This window comes from Vulpes vulpes, chromosome 4 (assembly GCF_048418805.1).
Source record: "Vulpes vulpes isolate BD-2025 chromosome 4, VulVul3, whole genome shotgun sequence".
Lineage (NCBI taxonomy): Eukaryota > Metazoa > Chordata > Mammalia > Carnivora > Canidae > Vulpes > Vulpes vulpes.
In genome coordinates, this window is record NC_132783.1 from 12,764,828 (window position 1) to 12,786,248 (window position 21,421).

A 21,421-nucleotide genomic window follows, 5' to 3' on the forward strand; every position below is an offset into this window, starting at 1 on the left:
TTAATTAGTTAGGATTACAAATTACTGAGTGAACTAATTAGGCTGTGGCCACCTTGATCTTTTGAGTCAGTGGTAGAGCCATGTATGATTAGAACTCAAAATTCTGATACTCACCATGATAATCTACTTCACAGGGACTTCCAGGAAACCCATCATGTAATTGCTCTTGCTCTTTGATGGCAGATTATGTGGTCACAAAGATGTAGATCTAGGATAGCTTTGGGATCCATTCATTGGCCAACATACTCAAAACAAGGACAGCCAACCTTTCTTGCTTGTGCCGTTTGAGTAATTTGTCTTGGTTCCTGAACAACACAGATCGTCTTTCTCTTTTTAAAAGTAATTATGAGGGTTTTTTTCCTCATTATTAAAGTATTACTTAAGGTATTCCATTTTAGGTAAATTCAGGCTAAGATAAATCTCACTATAAAAACCTAGAAATGCTGGATAAAATATAAATTTTAAAATGTTTTCTATTCATAGCCAAGCTCTCAAGAAAGAAAGAAATCCTCAGGCACCAGAAACAAAGAGGTAATTGAAAACAGAACAAAGTTTCAAAGTGTCAGCTCGTGATGTGGCTGCATTATAGTGATAGAGGGTTTATTATTGATCTATTCACCTAAGGACTTGGAATTTCATGCTCATGTGGGGATATAAGGTAGGCATTGGGCCCAAGCAAGCAAGGAATTGGAACTAGAAGCACTGCATAAAAACCATAACCCTTAAAGGCCTGTGCCCTACATGAAAGAGTAGCTTAGGTAAAAATCCAGCCATTAGTATAGGTTAATATCAAGAAAATTAAAAAATTTAAATAGGTCAGTTAAATAGCAATTAGATATAGCAAGAAAATTTATAAGCTGGAAAACAGAGTTGAGGAAATTTTCCAGAAGGCACAAAGATATAAAGATCTGGAAAATATGAGAGATTAAGGGATATAGAAGGTAGAATAAGGAGGTCCAACATATATTTAATTCTAAAAAATAGAAAAAAATGGCACAGAGACAATCTTTGAAAAGATAATGGTCTAAATTATCTTAAATAAATCTTAGAATAGATCTTTAATAAATGACAAAAAGGGCATATTTTAAAATTATAAATCTATAACTTTTCCAAAGCATGGACCTTCAATGGAAAGAAATATTAAGGATATGCTCACAAAGAAGAAAACTATAACAAAAAGTAAAGAAATGGAATGCAAAGAGCAAGAGTACTCAGAATAATTAATAGACAAGTGGGCAAATTTAAACAAGCTTTGTTTAGACAGAGTTATCTAGAGAAACAGAACCAACAAGATACACACACACACACACACACACACACACACACATATATATATAGAGAGAGAGAGAAGAGGAAATTTATAACGGAAGTCCCATAGTCCACTATCTGCAAGCTGGAGAACCAGGAAAGCTAATGTAACTAGGTGTAATTCTGTCCAAGTTCAAAGGCCTGAGAGCAGGTGACTGATAGTGTAGGTCCCAGTTAATCCCATGGCCCGAGAACCAGGAGCGCTGATGCCTTAGAACAGAAGAGGACGGATGTCTTAGTACACAGAGAAAGAATTTGCCCCCTGTCCACCTTTTTGTTCCATTCAGGCTCTCAGGAGATTGAATGATACCCACTTGTATCAGTGAGGGGAATCTTTACTCAGTCTATAGACTCTAATGCTAATGTCATCCAGAGATACCCTCACAGACACGCCTGGAAATAATGTTTTACCAACTATTTGGGGATCTCTTAGCCCAGTTAAGTTGGACACATAAAATTAACCATCACAAGCACTGAAAGTATTAAATAATAATAATAAAAGTAAATAATAATAGTTATAAAGGTAACAATAAGTAAGCACCCAGCCATGGAACAGGAACCATTCTAAGTCTTTTCTCTTCAGGCTTTACTGAGGTATAATTGACAAATAAAAACTACATATATTTAAAGTGTACAACATAATTATTTGATATACATATACTTTGTGAAATGATTACTGCAGTCTGGTCAATTAACATATCTGGCACCTTACACAATTATTTTTGTGTGTGCATATTTGGTGAGAATGCTTGAGATCTACTCTCTCAACAACTTTTAAGTATATAATCAGTATTATTAACTATAGTCACCGTGCTGTACATTAGATTCCCAGAAGGCATTCATCTTATTTTTAATTTTTTAAAAATATGTATTTATTTATTTATTTATTTATTTATTTATTTTTGGCATTCATCTTTTTTAAAATTTTTAAAAAGATTTTTTATTTTTTTAATGTTTTTTTAAAGATTTTATTGATTTATTCATGAGAGACACAAAGAGAGAGAGAGGCAGAGACATAGGCAGAGGGAGAAGCAGGCTCCCCACAGGAAGCCTGATGTGGGACTCCATCCCGGGTCTCCAGGATCACACCCTGGGCTGCAGGCGGAGCTAAACCGCTGCGCACGGGGCTGCCCTCATCTTTTTTTAAAAAGATTTTATTTATTTATTCATTCATGAGGGACAGAGGCGGGTGGCAGAGACAGAAGGAGGCTTCACACAGGGAACCTGATGTGGGACTCAATCCTGGGACTCCAGGATCATGCCCTGGGCCAAAGGCAGGCGCTGAAGCACTGAGCCCCCCAGGGATCCCCTTGGCATTCATCTTATAACTGAAGGTTTATACCCTTTGACCAGCATCTCCCTATTTCCCCCTCCCCTGCCCCAGTCCCTGGTAACTGGCAACCATCATTCTCTATTGTTTCTTTGAGTTTTTTTTTTTTTTTAAGATTTTATTTGTTTATTCATGACAGACACACAGAGAGAGGCAGAGACATAGGTAGAGGGAGAAGCAGGCTTCCTGTGAGGAGCCTGATGTGGGACTCAATCCCAGGACTCTGGGGTCACAATCTGAGCCAAAGGCAGATGCTCAACCACTGAGCCATCCAGGTGCCCTGTTTCTGAGTTTGACTTGTTTTAAATATTTCACACATAAATAAGATCATACAGTATTTTTCTTTCTCTGTCTGATTTGTTTTCCCTCAGCATAATGTCCCCTAGGTTTATCCATTTTGGCAGGATTTCCTTTTGTCTCATGGCTGAACAATATCTTATTGTATATATATGTCAGTGAACCATCTTGCTCAACTATAGACCCCAACAGTTAAAACCAGAAATAGACAAGATTGCTTAACTCATGCTCTAACTGAAACCTATTGTGCTTATTTCTTATTACAGTTGCTTGAGGCATTGATGAAGGTGTTTTGCAATGACCCAGAACATCCCAACCATGAGTCCAGGAAAGCCCTGATAGCAATGGAATGCCTAGAAGACCACATCCCACATGTCCCCCTTCCCTGCCCATGATCATGGGCTGAACACATACTGACCCCCACCCATGATCATGAGTTCCCTGCCTGCTCCCTTGTATGTACACCCTTGAACTTCTCCTATAAAACTCCAGGTGTTCATCTTGCCAGTGGAGAGGTCAGTTGTTGTGGCTTGAGCTTGTCACCTCCCCCTGGCTGCCAGCATCCAAAATAAATTTCTCCCTTTCTCTTTTCCAAATCTTCATCTCCAGTTATTGGCTTCTCTTGCAATGAGTTTATCTGAGTTTATTCGGCAAAATTGCTGGCAAACCAAGCCAGGAGCTATGCTTTCAATTTGTCTAACCCCCTCAGGATTCCCTGGAACCAAGCAATTGGCTGTGGCAGCCTGCCAGGGCTTACCCATTTGTTTCCTGGATTAATGGCTAATGAAAGATCATTCAGTAACATATATACCACATATTCCTTATCCATTCATCCCTTGATGGAAACTTCAAGTCAGCCAGGCCAAGTGCTAACAGCTTCTGTTTGCCCAAGGAGTAAGGAATGTAGCCTAAACTGCAGCCATGAAGTGGGGGAATGGGGGATATGGGATTCCTGGTAGTTGCTATTTCAGGCAATGGATCCAAATACTTGTCTTCATAAATATTGAATTTGTTGCTGGACAAGCAACCTCAAAACATTATGGCTTACGGGGTACCTGGTTGGTTCAATTGGTGGAGCATGCAGCTCTTGAGCTCATGGTTGTAGGTTTGAGCACTATTTTGGGTGTAGAGATTGCTTAAAAATAAAATCTTTAGGGGATCCCTGGGTGGCTCAGCGGTTTAGCGCCTGCCTTCGGCCCAGGGCATGATCCTGGAGACCCGGGATCGAGTCCCACATCGGGCTCCCTGCATGGAGTCTGCTTCTTCCTCTGCCTATGTCTCTGCCTCTCTCTCTCCTCTGTGTCTTTCATGAATAAATAAAATATTTTAAAAAAATAAAATAAAATCTTTAAAAGAAATCATTATGGCTTAATACAACATTTCCTTATATCGCATTATCTTCTGAGTCAGGATATTGCAGGGGTTGGCTAGACAGTTCTTTCATGCCACATGAGGTAAACTGGGGTCACTTGGTGGTATTCAGCTGGTGGCTGGGCTGGGCTAGAGGGCCCAGGAGACCTTTACTCACATCAGTTATCTTGACAAGATGGCTGGATGGCTGAACTAAGCAGGAGCCCTCACCTCTCCACATAGTGTCAGGTATTTTCTGTGTGGTCTCTCCAGCAAGGTTATCAGATTTCTTATATGGCAGCTCAGATATCATAAGGCCAAGACAGAAGCTGCCAAGTCTTTTAAAGAACAGGCCTAGAAATGGTATAACATCACTCTTACCTCTTCATTTGGTTAAAGAAGTCACAGTCCAGTCCAGATTCAAGGAAGAGGAAATAGACCCCACCTCTCATTGGGAGGAGTGTCAAAGAATTCTCAGCCATGTTTAATACACCAGGAAGGCTTTCATTGTTTGTGACTAAAGAGCACTTGAATGATGTTCAAGCTAGAGGCAAGTAACTGTTCTACCAGTATATTTGCATAGTAACACTTCCACTAGAATTTTAATCACTTTCTATGTGAAACTTTGTTTGGATTTGAAATCTATTTGCCCTGTATAAGTAAGGTTTCAATCCCAGAAGCAAACACTAAATCAGATAGCTAGCTGCTAGCTGGCTGGCTAGGTAGGTAGGTAGGTAGATAGATAGATAGATAGATAGATAGATAGATTTTTTTTTTACAGGGATTTGACTTAGGCAGTTGGGGGAGCTAATTAAGCAGCCTCTTTAAAGCTGTTATATTTCTGTCTAATGCTAGATTTGAAGCCCACAAAATAGGCAAGATGCATATAAATGAGGGAGAGCCAAGTCAAGTGGGAACCCACCAGCATGAGCTGGAACCCACAAGGATGGCCTGGAACCAGTGTCAGTTCTTGCCATCTCCAACCTTGATGAAGTGTCTGCATTACATGCTTATGCCTTTTGTCACAAAGCTAAGCACACACCTGGCTCAGGAGAAGCTGAGGAAAGACCCAGGGTAAGGTGTAGCAGTTTCAGGCTGGGATGTGACCCTAAGCAAAGGAGATAAGCCAACAGATAAAGCAACATGTGTGAACTAAATAAACAACCACCTGCCCCAACCTTCCCAAGCATACAAAGCAAAATTGCTTCTGCCTCATTTTATCCTCAAATCCCATGTAAAAATGTCTCTTACAGGCCATCCTAATGGTAAACCCACAAAGAGGGGGCTTCTGGGAAAAGAAGTCCACTTAGCCAACTCAACACATTATGGAGACTTCATGCCATATCACAAGAAATTTCAAACATAACATTTGTCAGTGAAATAAAAAAGAGCTTTATATGCTTTCAAAATAATTTCAGTAATATTGTTTTTTAAACATTTAAATATTTTTATCATTGCTTTGGACAAAGTTTTTCATTGTTTTTTTGATTTTTTAAATACCAAGAACTTGAAGAGATTAGATCATTACTGAAAAGTCTTGACCAGGAATGATATATAATTACTTCTTTTATTCCAAGATTTTTTAAAAAATAATCTCTACATCCAAAGTGTGGCTTGAACTTACAACCCTGAGATAAAGAATTGCATGCTCTATCAACCGAGCCAGCCAGGTGCTACAATATATATATAGTCACTTTTAATATAAAACCTGATATAAAAAGGTTATATTTACAGAAACAAACTCAAGTTTCTCATATAAAATCCTGAAAGTGTTTTATCTAGATTTATAGACATTTTAGAAATACTTTATTTATTTATTCATGAGAGACACAGAGTTCTAGAGAGGCAGAGACATAGGCAGAGAGAGAAGCAGGCTCCCCATGGGGAGCCTGATGTGGGACCCCATGCAAGGATCCTTGGATCACAGCCTGAGCCAAACACAGATGCTCAACCTCTGAGCCACCCAGGTGCCCTAGAAATTTTTTTAAGTTTATTTATTTAAGTAATTTCTACACTCAATGTGGGGCTGGAACTCATGATCTCAAGATCAAGAGTCATATGTGCCTCCCACTGAGCCAGCCAGGTGCCCTTAGATTTATAGAAATTTAATAGTTAATATCTTATCTAATGTTTTATATTTTCCTTATAATTATATAAAATAAAGAATGTGTCATAAATGTTTTGGTCAACCTTATAAAATATTTTTAAATCAACTCCAGCTTATGCTACTGTGCTATACAAATATTACAATTTTCTATATGTGCCATGGCATGAAAAACATAGGAATTGCTGATATAAATTCACACATATAAATTTCTGTACCTAGGAACAAAAAAAATTCACAAGCTGTTCAAGTGTGCCCTGTATATTTGCAGAGACTGACCATATTATATTCTAGGGCACAAAGCACATCACAACATACAGCAAAGAACTGATATCATATATACCAAATTCTTTACTACAACGCAATTGATTTATAAATCAATTACATAAATAAAAAAAAGGAAAACACTTCATATATTTGGGGATTTTATTTTATTTTATTTTACTTTTTTATTCGGGGATTTTAAACATGTTTTTTCAAATCTAGGCAAGATCTGAATACATTTATGAAAGAAAGCTTTTGAAAATGCCTTTAAGTAAATGATGGATCAAAAAATAAATCAGCAATAATGGGAATTAGAAAATACTAAGTTAAAATTAAAACTCTATTTATAAAAAATATTCAAGGGTCATGAGGTGCCTGGGTGGCTCAGTTGGTCCTAGAATTAAGTCCCACATGGGGCTTCCCGCTCCTTGGAGAGCCTGCTTCTCCCTCTCCCTCTGCCTGCCACTCACCCTGCTTGTGCTCTCTTTCTGTCAAATAAATAAATAAAATATTTTAAAAAATATGAGAGGTTCAGCAAAAGCTTCACTTAGAGGGAAATTTACTGCCTTAAGTACGTATGTTTGACACCAAATATTGAAAATTAATGAGATAAATAAGCAACTCAAAAAATTTAAAAAATTCTAGCAAAGACAGTGAATAGAGGAAAAAAATAATACTGAAAATTGATGAACCTAAAGCAATGAAATAATGGCATCATAAAACCCAAAACTGTTTTGAAAACAAACTTCTTATAAGATTTTCAACAAAAGAGAAGGTAAGAATAAAAGATATTATGAGTAAAAAGCAACCTAGTTATAAATATGGTTGATACTTAGGGTGCCTGGGTGGCTCAGTCGTTGAGCCTCATCTGCCTTCAGCTCAGGTCATGATCCCGGAATCCCAGGATGGAGCCCCATGTCAGGTTACCTGTTCAGTGGGGAGTATGCTTCTCCCTCTGCCCCTCCTCCTGCTCATGCTGTCTCTCTCCCTCTCTCCCTCTCAAATAAATAAATAAAATCTTAAAAGTAAATAAATATGGTTGATAGTTAATAATCATAAAAGAATGCCTTGAGTATATTAATTAGAAAATAAGTAAAATGGACTATTTTCTTGAAACAAATACAGAAACAAAACTGACTCAAAAAATATAGAAAATCTGAATAAAGCTTTAAACTAAACAACTAGAGAAAATGAATCAGAGATTAAAATATACCCATTAAAAAACACTAGGACCCAAATAGTTTTGTAGGAAGTTTCTACTATACCTTCAAGGAATAGACAATTCCAAAACCATTCACAGAATAGAAAAAAAGGAAAGGAATCTACATAGAAATGTATTTATTTCATGAGGTAAATATACTTTGATTCCCCAAAACAGATACAAAACTGAGAAGCTGGGATGCCTGGGTGGCTCAGCGGTTGAGCGTATGCCTTTGGCTCAGGGCGTGATCCTGGGGTCCCAAGGATCGAGTCCCACATCAGACTCCTCAGGGGAAGCTGGCTTTTCCTTTCCCTCTGCCTTTCTCTCTGTGCCTCTCATGAACAAATAAATAAAATCTTTAAGAAAAAATAAACTAAAAAGTCAATCACACTCCTAAGCAGAGACCCAAAAATTCTAAATAAAATATAACCAATATATTCCAGCATGTATTTATGTATTTAATACATATGCATTTAATACATTATATTCCAGCATGTATTCCATATGTATTTATATTTAAATACATATTAAAATATTTTAAACTACTCAAAATTCTATGTTAAAAGAGAAAAATATACATACATTTCAGTACATGCAGAAAAAGTATTTTATAGAATTCAATCATTTTTTCATGATTAAACTGATAGCTAACAAAAACCAAAGTGAACTTCCTTAAGCCGATAGAAAGTACTTTCTACAAAGCAACCTACATATTCAGTGCCATCCCTATCAAAATACCAACAGCGTATTTCATAGAACTAAAACAAATAATACTAAATTTTATATTAAATTATACAAAAGACTCTGAATAGCCAAAGTAATCTTAAGAAAGAAGAACAAAGCTGGAGGTAACATAATGTCAAGATATAGTACAGATGTACTGTACTATATGGTCAGTCTCTGCAATCAGATGTCAAGATATAGTACAAAGCTGTAGTAATCAAAGGAGTATGGCAGGAGCACAAAAATAGATATATATAGATAAATGGAGTAGAATAGACAGCCCAGAAATAAACCTACTCTTATATGGCAAATTAACCTATGTCAAAGGAAGCAAGAATATACAATGGAAAAGAGTCTTTTCAATAAATGGTGTTGGGAAAACTAGACAGCTACATGCAAAAGAATGAAGCTGGACCACTTTTAACACCATACACAAAAATAAACTCAAAATGGATTAAAAACTTAAATGTGAGACTGAAATAATAAAAAAGAAGCCTAGAAAACAACAGAAGCCGTAATTTCTCTGACATCAGCTGTGCAACATTTTTCTGGATATGTCTTCTAAAGCAAAGGAAACAAAAGCAAAAATAAACCACTGGACATCGAGATAAAAAACTTCTGCTCAGAGAAGGAAACCATCAACAAAATAAAAAGACAACCTACTGAATGGGAGAAAATATTTGCAAATAATATATCTGATAAGGGGTTAATATCCAAAATATATAAAGAACATATACAAATCAACACCCAAAAAAATCTGATTAAAAAATAGTCAGAGAACCTGAATAGACAGTTTTCCAAAGAAGACATTCAGATGGCCAATGGAAACATGAAAAGATGCTCAACATCACTAATCATCAGGGAAATGCAAATCAAAACTAACTATGAGATATCACCTTACACCCGTCAGAATAGCTAAAATAGAAAGTATAAGAAATAACAAGTGTTGGCCTGGATGTGGAGGAAAAAGAACCCATATGTGCTGTTGGTGGGAATGTAAATTGGTATAGCCACTGTGGAAAACAGTACGGATGTTATTCAAAAATTAAAATAGAAATACCAGGGATCCCTGGATGGCTCAGTGGTTTAGCACCTGCCTTCGGCCCAGGGTGTAATCCTGGAGTCCCAGAATTGAGTCCCACATCGGGCTCCCTGCATGGAGCCTACTTCTCCCTCTGCCTGTGTCTCTGCCTCTCTCTCTCTCTCTTTCTCTGTGTGTGTGTGTCTCTCATGAATAAATAAATAAAATCTTTAAAAAATAATAATAAAATAAAAATAGAAATACCATAAGATCCAGTAAGTCTACTGCTGGGTATTTTCCCAAAGAAAATGAAAATACTAACTCAGAAAGATATATAGATCCCTATGTTTATTGCAGCATAATTTACAATAGCCAAGATATGGTAACAACCTATGTATCTTTTGATAGATGAATGAATAAGGAAGAGGTGGTGTATCTATACAATTATAAATGTTATGTAGCCATAAAAAAGAATGAGATATTGCCATTTGTGACAACATGGATGGACCTGGAGGGTATTCTGCTAAGTGAAATAAGTCAGACTGAGAAAGACAAATACCATATGATTTCACTTAAATATGGAATCTACAAGTGAAACAAATGAATGAACAAACAAACAAAAAGAGCAGAGTCAAACTTACAATTAAGAAAGCAAAATGATGGTTGTCAGAGGGAAGAATGATGGGGGAATGGACAAAATCGGTGAAGAGGAGTAGGATACACAAGATTCCAGTTATGGAATAAATAAGTCACAGAGATTTAAAAAAAACACAGCACAGAGAATACAGTCTATGATATTGTATTAGCATTGTATAGTGACAGATAGTAGCTACACTTGTGGTGAGCATAGCATAACATACAGAGAGAGTGAATCACTATGTTGTACACTTGAAACTAATGTAACAATGTGTCAACTATACTCAAAAAATTTTGTAAGTATACAGCAAAATTTCTCAAAGTATACAGCAAATATACTTAATGATATGATTCAGAAATACTTCTATTTAAATTCCAAATAAAATAAGAATGCCCATTATCATCACTTTGAGTTAATTTTGTTCTGGAGGATATAAACAGTACAATAAGACAAGAAATAAAATAAGTAAAGGATTAGGGAGGAAGAAACAACTATAATTATTTGTAGCTGAAGTAAGGGAGTTCATCAAGGCTGATGGATTTAAATATCAACATGTATATATAAATAGAATTCTTATACATCAGCCACAAACAACTAGAAAATATAATTTTAAAAATAGATTCCATTTACAACAGCAGCACAGAAAGAAAAACAAGTAGGCACTGAGAAATAAATTAAACAATAGATGTACAAGACTATGGAAAGAAATTATTAAAAAAATTAGTGACAGTATAAAAGAAAAGCTAAATAAATGGAAATATATATTTATTCATGAACTGGAACATTAAAAAAATAAACATCTCAGTTACCCTCAAATTAATCTATAAATTTAATGCAATTTCAATCAACTGGGTTTTTAATATAACTTGATAAGTTAATTCTGATGCATATGAAAGAATAGAGAATAAACAAGAAACATTTCAAGAGTAGATTTCCATAAATGGAAAAATATGTTTGTTCATAGATAGGACAACTCAGTGTAGTGAACATGTTGGTTCTCCCTAAATTAATTCATATATATAAAGCAATCTCAATGAAAATACCAAAAAAAATCTTCATTAAGTTAGACAAATTGATATTAAAGTTTATATGAAAAAAATTAACATGAAGCAGTAGTCAGGAAAACACCAAAAAAGGAAACCAATGGAGGAGAGAAGGGAGTAACTCTATCACATTAAACCTACTATAAAGCCTCTATAATTAAAGCAGTGTGACGTTAGTGTAAGAACAGACAAATAGACCAGTGAGCTAAAAGAGAAGGCTCAGAAGTAGGCACAAGTTCATATGGAATTTTAATATGTTAAAAGGATGGTGTCTCAAATCACTGGTACAAAAATGGACTTTATAATAAATGGTGCTTAATCACAATTGGGCACTCTTTGGGAAAAAGATCAGTTAGATCTATAACTCACACCATACACACAAAAACTCAAAATGTATTAGAAATATAAATGGGGAAAAAAAAGAAACCATTTCAGTACTGGAAGAAAACATGGGGGAATTCCTTTTCAGTCTTGGTATGGGCAAGGCTTTCTAACTATGACCCAAAATCCAGAAACAATGAAAAAATTGACAAATCTAACTATATAAAAAATATTTTAAGTTGCATGATAAAAAAATAAAGGCAAAGGCATCTGATAAACTGGGAGGAAATATTTGGAACAAATACCACAAGATGCTAAGAGCCCTACACATGACGAATTCTTAAAAACTGAGGGACAAGGCAGCCTGGGTGGCTCAGCGGTTTAGCGCTGCCTTCAGCCCAGGGTGTGATCCTAGAGACCCGGGATCCAATTCCATGTCAGGCTCCCTGCATGGAGCCAGCTTCTCCCTCTGCCTGTCTCTGGCTCTCTCTCTCTGTGTCTCTCATGAATAAATAAATAAAATCTTAAAAAAAAAAAAAAACTGAGGGACAAAAGACATGAATACAATTCATAAAAAAATAGGTATAAAAATCTTCAGACTCATTTATAATTAGAGAAATAATATAATAATACTGTGATATACTGTACCTCTTAGACTAGAAAAAAATTAAAAGCATGAATGCAATCTGTTAGCCTATGGGGAAAAGGCACATTCATACAATGCTAGTGATAATGCAAATTAGTACAGCCTTCTGGAGGAAACTCTGGCAGTAACTAATAAAACCACATATGCACTTATTTTTTGACCCAGTAATCTCATTTCTATGAATCTACTCTGCAGATACACCTCTGAAAACATATAGGAAAAAAGGTAGGCCCAAGGTTTGTCATTGTGGCATTGTTTGTAATTGCAAAAAGTTGTAAACAACCAAAATTCTCATATATAGGAAAATGGTTGAATAAACTAATGTTACATTCATACAATGGAACACTATGCAACAGTGAAAAAAGAATATGGAAGAGCTATACGACTTTTTTTAAAGCAAAGTACAAAAAAAATCTATAATGCTACTCTCCATATAAAAAATATGTAAGAAAATACATGTATCTGCTCATTTGTACAAATATAAAAGGAATATAGGAAGAATAAACCAGAAGCTAATACAACTGGTTACCTAGCAGGGGCAGGTGGGAACAGAGTGGAAAGAATGGGGGGAATAAGAACAGGGATGAGTGAGGAAGTCCTACTTCTCTGAGGATACCTTTTTACATAATTCTGATTCTTAAAATCATGGTAAGATCATCAATTTTATATATCAACTTGACTGGCCAAGGGATCCTAGATTAAACATTATTTCTGGGTGAGGATGTTTCTAGAGGACATTAACATTTGAACTGGTGGACTTAGTAAAGTAGATTGCCCTCGCCAGTGTGGGTGGGCATCATCCAATCTATTGAGGTCCTAAAAAGAACAAAAGACAGAGGAAAGAAAAATTTACCCCCTTCTCCCTACCTCACTGCTCAGCTGGGACATCTCTTCTCAGCCCTCCAACTGAGATTAAAACTAACAGTTTCTGGTTCTCAGATCTTCAGACATGAGCTAAATTATATATCTAATTTTTTGTTACGTGAAATACTAAATATATATATGTATATATAAACATATACATATAATATATATACATTATATATATGTATATATACACACATATATATAATAAATATACACACACACATAAATGTACACACACACATCTCCAGGTTTCTCTTTCTCTGGAGAACCCTGACTAGCACACATTACTATTTCACATACCAAAAAAGCCCTAATAATTAAAAATCAACCAGACTGTGATGGGAAACTTGAGTGGGATACAAATAGTAACAAATGAACCTGTGTTATAAACGACTAACATAATTAAATGGAAAGGGGTGGTAAAGGAAAGAAATTATTTCAGTATCTTTGGAAAATAGTACTTTGACTAGATACTGTAAGCCTAAAGACCAAAAATAAAAGAAAACTGTACACGAATTCTATACTCCAGGTTAGTATGCATTGATAATTCTGAAACTATGTGTATACTAGGTTAAAAAAATTAAATAAATGTATTGTGGATAAGAGCTAGGTTTCTCACTATGAAAAACAAAAAAAAGCTACAAAGGAGAGGAGAAAGGCTAGAATGAAACTTATGATGTTAAGCAAGGTAAGAATGCATTGTTTTTAATATGTATACCTATGGATATATGCAGAAATAAATATGAATGTATATATTTCTTAGTTCTGCTGATTGGACTAGAAACAATGACATCTTGTAGCAATGAGCATACTTGGTGCCCAGATCTTCATTCAAAATACCATTCTTCAATAAAAGGAATCAGGGCCAGAATCAACCCTAGAGAAATAGTTTATTTTAGAGGTAGGGTAAGGAAAATAGAAGATGGTCTGAAACAAGCTACACTGCCAAGTAAGAATTGCTCAAAAATAATCTGGACAGGATAGGGCACCTGGGTGGCTCATTGGTTAAGCCTCAGATTCTTCCTTTCTCCTCAGGTCATCATCTCATGGGTTATGAAATTGAGCCCCATGTTGGACTCTGCACCCAGCATGGAATCTGCTTGAGACAGATAAAGTGTCCCTTTGTCCCTCCCCCCACTCACGCATGCATTCTCTCTCTCTCTCTCTCCAATAAATATACAAATCTTTAAAATAATAATAATAATAATAATATTAATAATTTGGTCATGTTGAAAGGGCAGAGAAACAACCTGAAGGAGTTCCCAATCACCAAAGGTTGTTCCATTTGAGCAAAAAAATAATGATGATATTGAATTATGACCCATGAGTCTATACTAATATAAATAAAAAATTGAATAAAGGAGAGAGAAAGAAAGGGATAGCTCTTCTTTTTTACAATGGATTTCAATTAATAAATTCAGAGGAAATTATGGGAAATAGAAAAATTCTATTAGACAAACACCACAATAGTAAATATTGCAGGCAAATGAATACTAAATGAATGCTTAAAGTGAGTGGGCAAAAATATGACAAGGATGTTTGCAAAGTTTTCAAGTATCTCCCAGAAGATATTTATTGACAGCTAAGGGGAAAACAGTGGCTTTATATTTGAGAAACCTGGCAGATACCACCTTAACCAAGAGATAAAGGCTAACATCAATGGTAATAAGTCATACCGACATCATGTGTCCCCTGATATGATGTGCTAAGATGAGCACAACATAACTTCAGTGGTATCCTTGCCAAAAAGGCACAACCTCAATGTAATAATAAAAAACAAAAAACCATTCCAAATCATGGTCCAAAGACCATTATAACAATGTAAAAATTAAAAAACAAAAGACCATGCCAAATTACATCCTATAAATAACTAGTCAGTTCTCTTCAAAAGATACACACAAACACAAAAGGATTGAAAATATGTCACAGATCAGAAAAGACTAACGAGTAATGACAACTAAATGTAATGTAGGATTCTGGATTGGATCCTGGACCAGAAAAAAAGAAATTAGTAAGAAATCTGGTAAAGCTTGGAAAAGATCTGTAGGTAAGATGACAGTATTAGATCAATGTTAATTTCCTGGCTTCCATACCTTTACTATGGTTATGAAAGATGTTAACATCAGGGGAAACTGAGTGAAGGGTATTTAAGAACTCTGTCCTATTTTTGCAACTCTTATGTAAGTTTGAAGTTATTTCTAAATAAAAGTTTTTTTTTAAAAAATAGATCTGGGGGGGAAAAAAAAGGAAAGCAATGAAATTTCTCTTTGCACAAAGCCTGCCTTTCAAGGCAACTACCTGCCTAAAGAGGTCAAGAGAGTCCACTCTGATTTGACTCAATCCATTTTCTCTGTTCCAGGTAATTCCCATTTTCTTCTTCCCACCACATGAATTCTCATGGCACAGACTAGGAAATGGACAATTGTATGGAAACACGATCTGTATAAAAAAGTAAAAGATGCTGGTTTAATATTTGCAATTTTTCTATTTACAAAAAAATGATTATTTTAATATTAATATGTTTTTATGGTCCTAATTTAAGGACCAAGTGCTATCAGGTCCAAGAGTCAAAAATCAACATGGATTATGGTATTAGAAATAAATAAATATAGTGGTGGAAGTGAAAACTAGAGACTCAAGGAAGCCATTCAAAAAATTTAGCCAGTGGCTGTATTATGAGCAATTACATGGCATTTTTGGTCAGAAGCAGTAGCTTAAGTCACTCTCTCACTTCCATTAGCCTAGCAATATTTTTTAAATGTCAAATATATTGCTATAATTATTTTTCATGTTTCTAAAAATATACCCATTTACCTTGATTTTTTATAACATTTGTCAATATGATGAAGAACATAAGACCATTCCTACTGTTCTTTAGTACCCTGCAGACAAAAATAAGAGCACCACACCTTTGTTCTTCACTATCCGTGACATCCTAAAATTCATTGTAAGTTTTACTACTTTTTGTTTAGTGTCACAGTAATTTTTCACTGTATCTTATTTTCCTATTGCTATATAATTCTCTTGGTAGTAAACATCATGTCTGGTCATGATGGTATCCCTAAGGCACCAATACCTAATACACAGCAGATATTAAATAAGAATGGTGATGGCTTAAGGGCTGGGGCTGGTGAGGTGTTACAAATTTTGGGTGATGATTAGGACTGAGTAACTAGGTATCAGTATTCATTTCATAGTTAAAGCATGTGGTAGGTATCAAGCTGGTATGTGAAGTGGTAGGTACTGTGCTAGGTGTGGGAATACAAAGTTGAATACCAAAAATAGTATATGCTTATATAGTGTATACAATATCTCAGGCACTGTTTTAGGCACTTTATATATATTAATTTATTAAGTCCTCATAATAATACCAAATGGTGGGCAGCCCAGGTGGCTCAGTGGTTTAAGCGCTGCCTTCAGCCCAGGGTCTGATCCTGGAGACCCAGGATTGAGTCCCATGTAGGGCTCCCTGCATGGGGCTTGCTTCTCCCTCTGCCTGTGTCTCTCTCTCTGTTTCTCATGAATAAATAAATAAAATCTTAAAAAAATACCATATGGTTATTTTAGAAATGAGGGAAATGAAAGCATTACGAGATCACACAGTTAGCAAGGGACAGAGCCAGGATTTAAACTGGATGGAGATATTCTAATGGACTACTGGAGAGATATTTGCCTGAGAGAGTATGAAGCATATAGCATAGGAAGAGGGCTTATAACAATAGCCTAATGCCTACTCATAGAGGATGCCTACTCATAGAGGAATGAATTCTTTAGCCCAATTTCAGTACTTTAAGGCAAGAGTTGTAAAATTAAGGCCTAAAAACACAAGAGCCCATACTTTACAATACAACCAAGTTTACACCTATAGAATCTGGTATTATACTAATAAAGTTATAGATAAAGTTAAGAAAAATAACATTTGAAAGCAGAAAGGAGACCATACCAAATATAGAAAACTAAACTTTCAGTAGTGGTGAATATTTTCCATTCAAAAGGCATATAAATCTTAAAAGTTAAACCATGAACAGTATGGAAGTTGCAGCTATGTATTACAATGTGATCGAGTTTTAGATGTATTCCATTTTACAATAAAAACATAGATATTAATCAGGTTCCAGCTCCATTTCTGGCTCAGAGTTGATACAAAACCTCCCCATTCCACTGCAGTTTATGCTGAGCTGGATGCTATATGTTTACTACTAACCATAATGAGAGAAACAACTTTGTGGATAAAATAGATATTCAGAGAAAAAGAAAGAGAGTATCTTCCTACCAAAATCTAACAGCAGAGCAGAAGCTAAAAACAAGCTGCAGTATTTCCTAGAGCCTATACCATAAAATTTGAGTCACCTGGGACCCAGTTATTGAGAATTATGTGGGAAGCAGGGGTATTTCGGGGAAAAAAGGAAGAAGGGCTAAAAGGTAACAATAAAATATTAGGATTATATGCCAATTATATCTCAATAAATGTGGGGAAAATATTAGGATTTCCCAAGACAAAGCAAAAATACCTCCATAATAGATGTAGTAGACATAGCTATAATATTGTTCGCATTTTCTGATTTTCCTATAGCTTCTGCTAAATGGGCATAACAAGTGGAAGACATTTGATGCAAAGATGTCCAATCCATGAGCTTATCAGCAATGACCTGGGATCTGAATAGAAGAAATGAGTTGAGCCAATCAGATTCCTCTCTCAGGAATCTGAACCTGGAGACTCTAGGGAAGTTTTCAGTTAGCAGTAAGGGCAAAAACCAAATAGACCCTTCAGCTGGTGCCATGATATAGCAAGGTCTGAGTTCCTGTTATGGGCCACATGCAACCTGCAGTGTAAGGAAGCCAAGCAATAGAGAAAAGAGGGTAGAAGCAACATGCTAAATTAATGTTTTGCTCATGTGACCAGAGAGAGGAGGAGGATGGAGTAAGCAAGAATAGCTTACAGTTCATGACAACTCTCCTTTAGGCCCAACTGTAATTCAATTTCTGTCCTTAGATTTTTCTGAAATCTCTCTGAACCCTAAGGTTCCTTATAACTAAAAGTGCCCTAGACAAAACAATGCATCCTAAGGTTAGGATACTTCTGACCAATCTTCTATACTTCATCTATAAGAACTGGTACTCAGAATAAAGGCCTTTGGTTAATCAAAAAAGCAATTTGCTATAAAGGAAATTGGTTCATTGTTATTTATGTAATCTTGGGCAATTTACTTATAGCCCAAGCCTCACTTTTCTCATCTATAAAAAAGGGCTACATTTTAGGCTTGTTGCAGAAATAGCAATAATATATATGAAGAATGTGGCCCCTACGCACTCGAAACTTGGTAGTTGTCATCTTCATCAGAATAAAACCTAAGACTTGTTCAAAGCACTTCCGCTCTCTTTATCAATTCAATACACTCTACAGCCCTGATAAATTGGGTAAAGCAAGTGTTACTCTCTCCATTTTATAGATGGTCTAGTGAAGATCCATAACTCCCCAGGACCAAAGAGCTGGCAAGTGAAAACATGTAGACTTGAACAGAAGGCTTTTAATTGCCAATTTGTATTTTTTACCAGATAGCCTCTCATTTCATCAAAGTCTGGAGAGTGCACTCGTGGATTAGGAAGAAATTTACAACCAAAAAGTTGAAAAGCTGTGAAGAAAAGGGCTCTGATTAATCTTCATTTCAAGAGAAAAACTCAGTCCATTAAAGCTCCCTTTTCCTGGGTATTCCTGATCTGAGATTTGACATTTCTTTGAAACACCACAATATCGACAAAATGCACACACTTATAGCTCCATGAGATAATGGAAACAGTGGTACTTTCTAGTGTAGAAGAAGAGAAATTCATTATATTAAACAATCCCGGAAGAATAACATGAGAGACCAAGACCAATATAAGTAAATGTAGAAAAGGAGGGAAAAAGAGGGGGAGGTAGAGAGGAGATTATTTCTGGCACACCTAATTACTACAGAAACTCACCTCCTAATCTCCAGGGTAATTCACACTTTTATAGATCAGTATGTCAAATTACTTTTTCAGATCTTAATAAAATAATTCTGAAAGTTTCAGATTTAGATTGTGAACAAGCTTTACATTAGATGACAGGGCAGTTCTAAATAAAAGCTAGTTGCTAAATCTTTTTTTTTTTTAAGATTTTATTTATTTATTCATGAGAGGCAGAGAGAGAGAGGCAGAGACGTAGGCAGAGGGAGAAGCAGGCTCCATGCAGGGAGCCTGATGTGGGACTTGATCCTGGGACTCTGGGATCACGCTCTGAGCCAAAGGCAAACGCTCAACTGCTGAGCCACCCAGGCGTCCCTAGTTGCTAAATTTTTATCAAAGTTTCTCTTTCATATAAAAGAGAAAGGTTTTCATTGTTTACATTTACCTTCTGATGATTTTAATAACAAAAACTATTAAAACCACATCCATGTTCTAATATATGAAATCTCAGAGGGGCAAAACTTCCACTTCATGAGAATTATGTTTGGCACCTGGAACATTATGAAAACACAATACAAACTAAGCACTGCTCCCTGTTCATTCCTGTTGGCAGCCTTGACAGGATAATCCAGGTCAGATGAGATGAAGCACACAGGACTCTCATTTAACTGTTCTGGGGCCTCAGGTTCCTTGTGACATGATCTCTAAGGTCTCAGCTATAGCTAAATTCCTAATCTTTATGAACTTTCTTTCTGAGTCACTCTCTCAAGTCCAGTTTAATGAGACAATCAGAAGACTGACCTGCCCCTCAAGTCTAATCAATGTTCACTAGCTTTGCATGTCTTATAGGACCCCAAAGCCTAGACTGATCATAGGCTTAAGGTTAAGAGCATATGCCTTGGCGTTTACTAGTTGTGTGGCCCTGGGAAAGTAGCCTAATCAATCTCTCAGCGCTTTCATTTCCTCAACCATAAGATGGGGTGATGCCTATCTCATAGTATTGTTGCAAGGATTAAATGAGTCAATGAGTTTAATACATATTAAATGAAAGCTTAAAAGAATGCCTACAACACTTTAAGTTCTCAGAACTATTAGCTGCTTTTATTATCATCTTTCAACTATGTAACATTCTTTAACATATACAAGCACAAAGTCTATGGAAATACCTGCCACCAGGGAGAAAAGATGAAATTCAAATGTGCATAAGATCAAGGACAGGAATGTAAGAAACAGGAATACACTACTTGCTACAGGCTGCATCTATCTGTTCAATTGAGCTGAGCTAAGCTTCATGTTGTTCCATGTAGCCTGTACTACCAATCTCCGCTGGCAAATGCTTGTCATAAGGAAAATGAATGGTAGAATGTGGGTGGAGCTTGAAAATATCCATTCCTACCACTAGCCCTGCATTCTTTGCTGTCTCTATATTATAGCACATTGGATATGATATACTGCTAACAGTTTCTAAGAGCCCTGGGGATAGATTGAAGAGAAAGAGCTAAGGGCACAATGGAGGAAGTGACATCCAGGGTATTTCTCTGAAGTAGTCTTGAGTAACTTTTTTGAAGGTCAGTGGGAAGAGCGCTTGGTGAGAAATGAGCAGAAATTTCCAAATGGGAGGAATGGGATGTGTGTGTCCCTGGGCATGAAGTTTGGGAAAGCCCATATAGAAGAAGGCCCGCAGTGTTGCCAGGAAGAGGGAACACAAAATAAGGTATAGCAGCAGGTACATTCAGTAATGTCCAGGGAAGAGTTTTAGCCTATTTTGCCAAGTTCCAGAGAAATAATCTCTGCAACTGATATACTTTGTTATCCAGTTAGCTGCCTTTAGTATTATATTTAGACTTGCTTTTCTTCGAAAACTTCAAATGATTGCAACTTCCACAGAATGTTTAAATAGGTCACAGTAATCAAAGAATGCTTTTTTCTTTTAAATAGACCCCAAAACTCTAGATTCCAGAGACTAGATGTTAATTCCCTCATTTTCCTGAAAAGACAGAATAGCAAATTCAACCTGCCCCACACCCATCTCCCTCCACTCTATTTAAGGGCTCTTATTCCACTGTTTAGTAAAAGGAAGGAGGATTTTCTCAGGAAGAAAGCCAATCCTCCAGGTTAAAAAAGCTAGATAAGGATTTTTAAAGATTAGGGACTTCTCTAAGAACAAATTAGTGACAAAAGTCAGGACATTTTACATCACTCTAGAGAGACTACTGAAGGGACTGCAGGGATATTACAATAGAAAAAGACAGTAACATTTAAAACTACAAACCTCATTAACTTCCTAATATGGCAACCAATAGTGATACTCAATATCTGTTGCCATGACCCAACAGGTAGATGTGAACCTCAACTCAATCTCAGAACTCTTTCATCCATGC